The 6,527-nt window shown below is 40.8% G+C and overlaps 1 pseudogene; it reads left to right on the forward strand.

Annotated features, from left to right (window-relative positions):
- Positions 1-536, forward strand: part of LOC102860325 — a 173,070-nt pseudogene extending 172,534 nt beyond the window's left edge.
- The last annotated feature ends 5,991 nt before the right edge of the window (positions 537-6,527 follow it).

Here is a 6,527-nt window from a genome sequence, read left to right on the forward strand (position 1 = left end):
TTAAAAAAAATGCTATCATAGTGATCCTATGAAGGAGAGTCCTGGGAGCCATTAGTGAATTTGTTTAACAAACACTCAAACTTTGTAATGAAGTAACTTCAAATAATCTGGTTGTTTATTATGAAACAATTGTAGTAGAAGAAGGAAAGGAAAAAGAGATGATTGTTGACCTTGAGTCTTTTGAACCATTGAATACATCATTATTTATATTTGCATGACTGCAAAATCTGTGTAGAGGACCTTACAGTGTTACTCTTGGATGATAGCAAGTTTGACTTCTTGAAATAGATGGTGGTGGTACACTTTTTGGCACACTCTAAGGAAACAAGAGATGTCTTACACAAATTCTTTGCAAGTTTTCTGAAGAAACGTGGTAGAAGTAATTCTGCTTTGTGTTTTTCCCATTTAACAATGGAAAAACAGCCTAATTATGTTTGGAAAGTATCTGAGACTTCTGCACAGCTGCTTTTTCTGGAGACAAAATGAATGCAGCTAGTCTTGTTTTGGCTGGATTATCTGATTTTGAAATTGAATGAAGTCAATGTGATATGCTTGGTCAGAGGTTGCAATTAAAAGTTTTAGAACTAGTTGCTACCTCTTATATTGGTGAAAATAGACTCAACCAAACTATTGTACTATCTACTTAACTTCTATCTAAAATGAAGTTTATTGAAAAGAAGAAATTAATAGGATAACACTTTGGTGAAAAAGTCAAGGCATAGGCAATCCCTACTTTGGGGCTGAAGATACATTTTAAGGTTTTGAAAATGGGAACTGTAGAGTTTCTAAGATCTGTGAAAATCTGAGTATAATTTGTACTTCATTACTAAGGCACAGAAGAGGAGAAAATTTTTTAAACTCCAGAGCAAGAGAAGAATAAGTTTCATTTCACAGATAAAGAGACAGGTTAGGAATAAGAGCTGATTGAAAGTGTGCTGTACTGGAATCACTGGCTAACAACGACAACATTTTTGGAACCATCTTGAATATTGTCACAGATAAGTCTTAAGGCTTCTAGTTTGTGAAAAGTTATAGTGGAATAAGAAGTGTCTTGCAATGTTGAAAATATGTACGGAAAATGGAATACCAAGGTGTAGAGGAAGAATTTTTTGACCCTAATAACTGAAGAGGACCTGAAGTGCCTGCTGTAGAGGGTCAAGGACTGCAGCCTCCAATATGAATTGAGGCTCAATGTCAAGAAGACAAAGATTCTCACCACTGGACCAATCGGCAGCATCAGGATGGATGGTGAAGAGATTGAGATTGTACACAGCTTTAGTCTGCTTGGCTCCATAGTCAACAGTCTTGGCACCAGCAGCCAGGAAATGAAAAGGTGCATTGCCATGGGAAAATCTGCTGTTAGGGACCTCTCCAAAGTACTCAAGAGCAATGGTGTCTCTCTGGAGACTAAGGTGCATCTGATACAGGCTATGGTCTTCGCAATCACTTGTTATGCATCAGAGAGTTGGACAATGACCAAGGAGGTTAGAAGGAGAATTGATGCCTTTGAGCTGTGGTGCTGGAGAAGAGTATTGAGAATACCATGGACTGCTAGGAAAACAAACAGATTTGTCCTGGAAAGGGTTAAACCGGGTGGCTCCTTGGAGGCAAGGATTCTGAGGCTCCATCTAACATACTTTGGACATATTGTGAGGAGGGATGAGTCCTTAGAGAGGGACATCATGCTTGGGAGGGTGGAGGGATGGCACAGGAGAGGAAGGCCCTCTATGAGGTGGATTGATTCAGTGACTGGGATAGTTGGGATGGGACTGTCGGAGACAGTGCGATTGGCACAGGACAGAGCGGAGTTTAGGGCTGTTGTACATAGGGTCGCTATGAGTCGCAAGCGACTCGACGGCACATAACAACAACAACAACAACAAAAACAACAAAGGACCAGCAAAATATGCCTCGCCCCCCCCCCCCCCGTAGACAATCCAATGAGCTACTGGTAGGATCCAAACTGACCTTTGCTTTACAATTAGAGATAAAAGAGGAACTGATGCCTTTGAGTTGTCGTGCTGGAGTATTGATGCCAGACCACTAAGAGGACACACAGGTCTTTCCTGGATAGGGTGAAACTAGGCTGCTCCTTGGAGGCAAGGATTTTGAAGCTCTGGCTCACATACTGTGGGCATGTTGCAAGGAAGGACCAGTTCTGGGAGAGGAACATCATGTTTGGAAGGGTGGAGGGACAGTACAAGAGAGGAAGACCCTGCCTGGATGAGATAGATTGACTCAGTGACTGAGGTAATGGGAGTAGGTGTGCCAGAAACAATCAAATTGCCTCAATGTAGAGCAGTGTTCAGAGTTGTACATAGGATCACTATGAGTTGGAATTGCCTTGATGACACCTAACAAAAACAAGCCATTAGCAAAGGTATTGAATAAAGACCAAAACAAAATCAATATCAGATCCAATATAACACTTTGATTTGTGATGATGCCAGTGTGTAACAGTCTACAACTAAGATATTAAATGCTGGTATGGACTAATTTAATATAGAATCAGCTTATATGTGAAGGTGAAAATTGTTTTCTCTTGTATGAAAAAGAAAGAACTTATTTCACTTTCATATATAGAAGCAGAAATACTTCAACTGTTGAAAACCACCATGAGTTAAGAGACTCTGCTTTGTGCTTTCTTTTGATCAGAGAAAAATGAAACTGTGTTTCAAAGTGACTCATTTACATGGCATAAGGATGTCTGGTGACTCAGTGATGAGGAGTTATGCTACTGACACAAGTCGTGAGGTTCAAAGCCAATAGCTGGCTGGCAGAAGAAAGGTGAGCACTCTCCTGGACAATTTACTGTTTCTGAAAACCTGCTGTAGGGTCAGCTATGATTTGTTTTGATTTTACCATATATTATAATAACAACAGAGCAACATCAGCTTTTGTTCGGCTCTACATGTTTATTGGGGAGCTCTGGGGTTATAGTCTGTAGGAAGTTGAGCTGTTAACCCAAACATAGCACTACTCTGCTGATTCAAATCCAGAATTATGCAGAAGAAAGATGGACAATCTTTCTTGCTAATTACAGCGTTCCAAAACCTGCTGGAGAGTTAGCTACAAGTGAGTTTCTACTACACAACAAAGAATTTGAGCTTGGCATATCTGTATCGCATAAACGGCACTCACTACATCTTACCCTTATCCTCTCAGAAACAGACCTGTGCTATGTATTATTTGGTGGAAAACTTGTGATAGCAGGAAGGAAGGTCCTAGTCTTTCTTTCCAACCTAAGTTAGCAGAGGCTGGGTCTTAGCAATGGGATTTTCTCAGTATTATTACCCTTCTCTCCACTACAGCTAAACTGTAGATTTTCATCCTGCACCCACTGAAAAGAGAATATCATATGTCAGGGTCCTGGGCCAGAGAGGGCTCTTAGCCCTTCCTGCAGTAGCAGAGAGTTTTTGCTTCCTTCAATTGTTCAACCTTGAGGCAGATCTCTTTGCCAGGCCCCTAAGAGTGAGTTACCTCAAGCAGCTTAAAGTCTTTGCCTGAAATAGAAGGGCCTGCCAAAGGAGGGTTGTGCTTTTACCACCGCAGCAGCAGATGTTCACAGCCTAAATGTCTGCATCACTGAAAGGGACTTGTTTGTTTCCTGTCATGTTCCCAGTCTTACTCAAGAACATTTAGTGGAGGTCCATGAACAAGAACTAGTGGGTGGGTGTTGATTCCACTTGTGAGATTCCAAGGATCCCACAGTCTTGCTAGCCTACGCCTGACCTTTAAGAATTTGTTAAAATTTTAGCTGTTTTCGTCCTCTTTTTGAATTTTTTTCTTTAGTTTTTGCTGAAACTATTTTATAGAGGAAGCTAGGTTCTCACCTGACAATTTTTGCACACGTTACTCAGCAATGTTAGTTACATTTCTCCTCTGTGACAAGAGTCTCTGTAATTGCGTACAATTTTGTCCCCTTCCAGTACTCTGGTTTCCTTGCCCTTGATCTTATCTTTGTTTCTGAGTAATTGTTGACCTTTTGATCTCATAATCATGGTTTTTGAGCATCTTACAGGCACTATTCTTCATTTGGTGTGCCACTCTGCTATTTTGCTAAATAGCTGTTTTACTCATACTCATTTTTGTGGCAGCTGCCTGGCCCTTTTGTGCTGCATCAAAAGGGAAACAGTTGGTATGTCCCATCTCCCTCTGTCGGGGTTTGTCTCTCATTGGTGCTCAGACCACCTGGTTGCCATGTAATCTCAACTCTCAGTTGGATTTAAAAAACCTCACTTGCTGCTGTGGAGTTCGAACCTAGGAGATTGCCTACCTTTCCCCCTGAGAGCAGTGATGAATTCAAACCATCTGCCTTTGGGTTGACAGTGCAACTCCTTACTCACTAGGCCACCAGAGCAGTAAAATGGTGTTACAAATTAATTTTGCCTATTTCTAAGGTAGTGTGGAAGCAGCATTCTCTTGCAGTTTTCTAGATCCTAAGCAGAAGCAGAACTCTAAGAGAGTTTATAAAGGAACCAGTCGTAAGCATGTGAGTGGTTGTTAGTTGTGCCAGAGCAGCTCCTGCTCATGACGACAACAGATCAAAATGCTGCTGACTCTTGTTCTATTTTCATCATTGTTGATACACTCAGATCCATCGTTATCACTGCTGGACATTTCTTTCTGCATCATAATCAGAAAATACTCTGTAGTATTATATAGGATTTTCAGAAGTAAATTGATTGACCTTCCTTTCCAGTCTGTGCTAATCAGAAAGCTCCATGGAAATGTGTCCGGTATAAGTGACCACGCTGGCAGGAAGATCTGGCGACTTAGTGGTAAAGAGCTCCGTTGCCCATCCAAGGGCGTGAAGTTCAAATCCATCAGCTCCGCTGTGGGAGAAAGATAGGCAATCTCCTCCTATGTGATTAACTGTCTTTGAAAACCTGCTGAAGGGCCAGCTATAAGTTGGTTCAGACTCAACAGTATATAACAACAACCTTGTCATTGAGAGCTATTGTGCATAGGGTTGCTATGAGTCATGGTTGATGCAACAGGATGTAACAACAACAACAATTGAACATTGGCAACTCTGGTGGGATAGTTCACAGGAAATCAGACTGTTAATCGAAAGGTGGCATCTCTCTGGTAGTTTGACTTCAAGAACAGTTCTGTGGGAGAAAAATAGGTAGTCTCTTCTTGTGCTGTTTACAGCCGCTGAAAATCCTCTGGAGAGTCTGTGAATCTATTCCAAGTTGACAGTAATGAGGTTGAATTTTTGGTTTGAGCCTTTGCAATAGTAGAATCATAGCACCTAGTATTATAGCAACGTGCAAAGCCTCCAAAGTCTGGCAAATGAGAAGATATAAAAACAAGGAGAATAATGTCATTCCCTGAGTTAATGACAGGTTACTGCTATCATGAAGATGCAAAACCTGTGTGGAGGAAATGGGAAAGATCTGGTGTGAAAAAGAATGTATTTGATTTTTTTTTAAAGTTGTGTGGAACTCATCACATTTGAGGAAACCCAGGAGATACATATGACCTCCTTTTTCTTTCTCCCTTATTTCTTCATTTCCCTGCCAAGATTCCTTTTGGCTAAATCCGGCTGGAAGCCAGTGGATAAGGAAGCCAGTTAAGGTAGTTTCATGCAAGTCAGTCTCCAGGGGCAGAGGACACAGCAGGGAGGGATTGATGGAAGATATGAATGATAGATGGGTGATAATCCAGAAGGTTTTGAGTGGAGGAAGATTAAGTAGAATTTGGTTTCTATTAGGTTATATGAGCCATTGGAAGGGTCGTTTTGTTAGTAGATGTGTGTTTTAACCTGGTTCTGGGCTTACTTGCCTTAACTTTGATACTTCACCTAACCTTTCTGATGCTTTATTTCCTCATTTATGGAGAAGAGTTAGAATTGATGACTATGTTAGTAATCTGTTGTTTTGTGCCTTTGAGTCCTAACTGACTTAGAGCTTACCCTCCAATGGATTCTCAAAGGCAGTTATAATCACACTAGAGCAGATTGCCCATCTTTCTCTCACCGAGCAGCTGGGGGACTAGAACTGCATGCCTTTGGGTTGGCAGCATGGCTCCTTACAACTAGGCCACCAGAGCTTCCTGTGTAATCCAGTAATCCAGTGCTGCTAGAACAGAAATACCACAAGTAGATGGCTTTAACAAATTCATTTTCTCAAAGTTTAGGAAGATATAAGTCTGAATTCAGTATGCTGGTTCTACAAGATGATTTTCTCACTCTGTGAGTTCTGAAGGAAAGGTCTTGTCTCTTCTAAATACGCGTTCCTGTACAATCTTTATGTGACTTCATATCTCTGTTTCCCCATTTTTCTTCTTGTTCACTCACTTTTCTACTTCAAAAGAGAGCAGTTAAAGAGACACTGAACTACTAATCTTGTCTTATTAACTTGAAAAGATAACATATTTCTAAATGGGATTATAACTATAGACATAATGCAATATGTAATAATGACCTGTATGACCTCTTCTTGGCGTCACCAGAATGAGTAATCTTACGTCAGACAAAGAGTGGCCTCAAATAAATTTTCTGAGGTTTATAACTTGAAATT

The sequence above is a fragment of the Elephantulus edwardii genome, unplaced genomic scaffold (genome assembly GCF_000299155.1).
Source record: "Elephantulus edwardii isolate Elephantulus edwardi_28Jun2011 unplaced genomic scaffold, EleEdw1.0 scaffold00031, whole genome shotgun sequence".
Classification (NCBI taxonomy): Eukaryota; Metazoa; Chordata; class Mammalia; order Macroscelidea; family Macroscelididae; genus Elephantulus; species Elephantulus edwardii.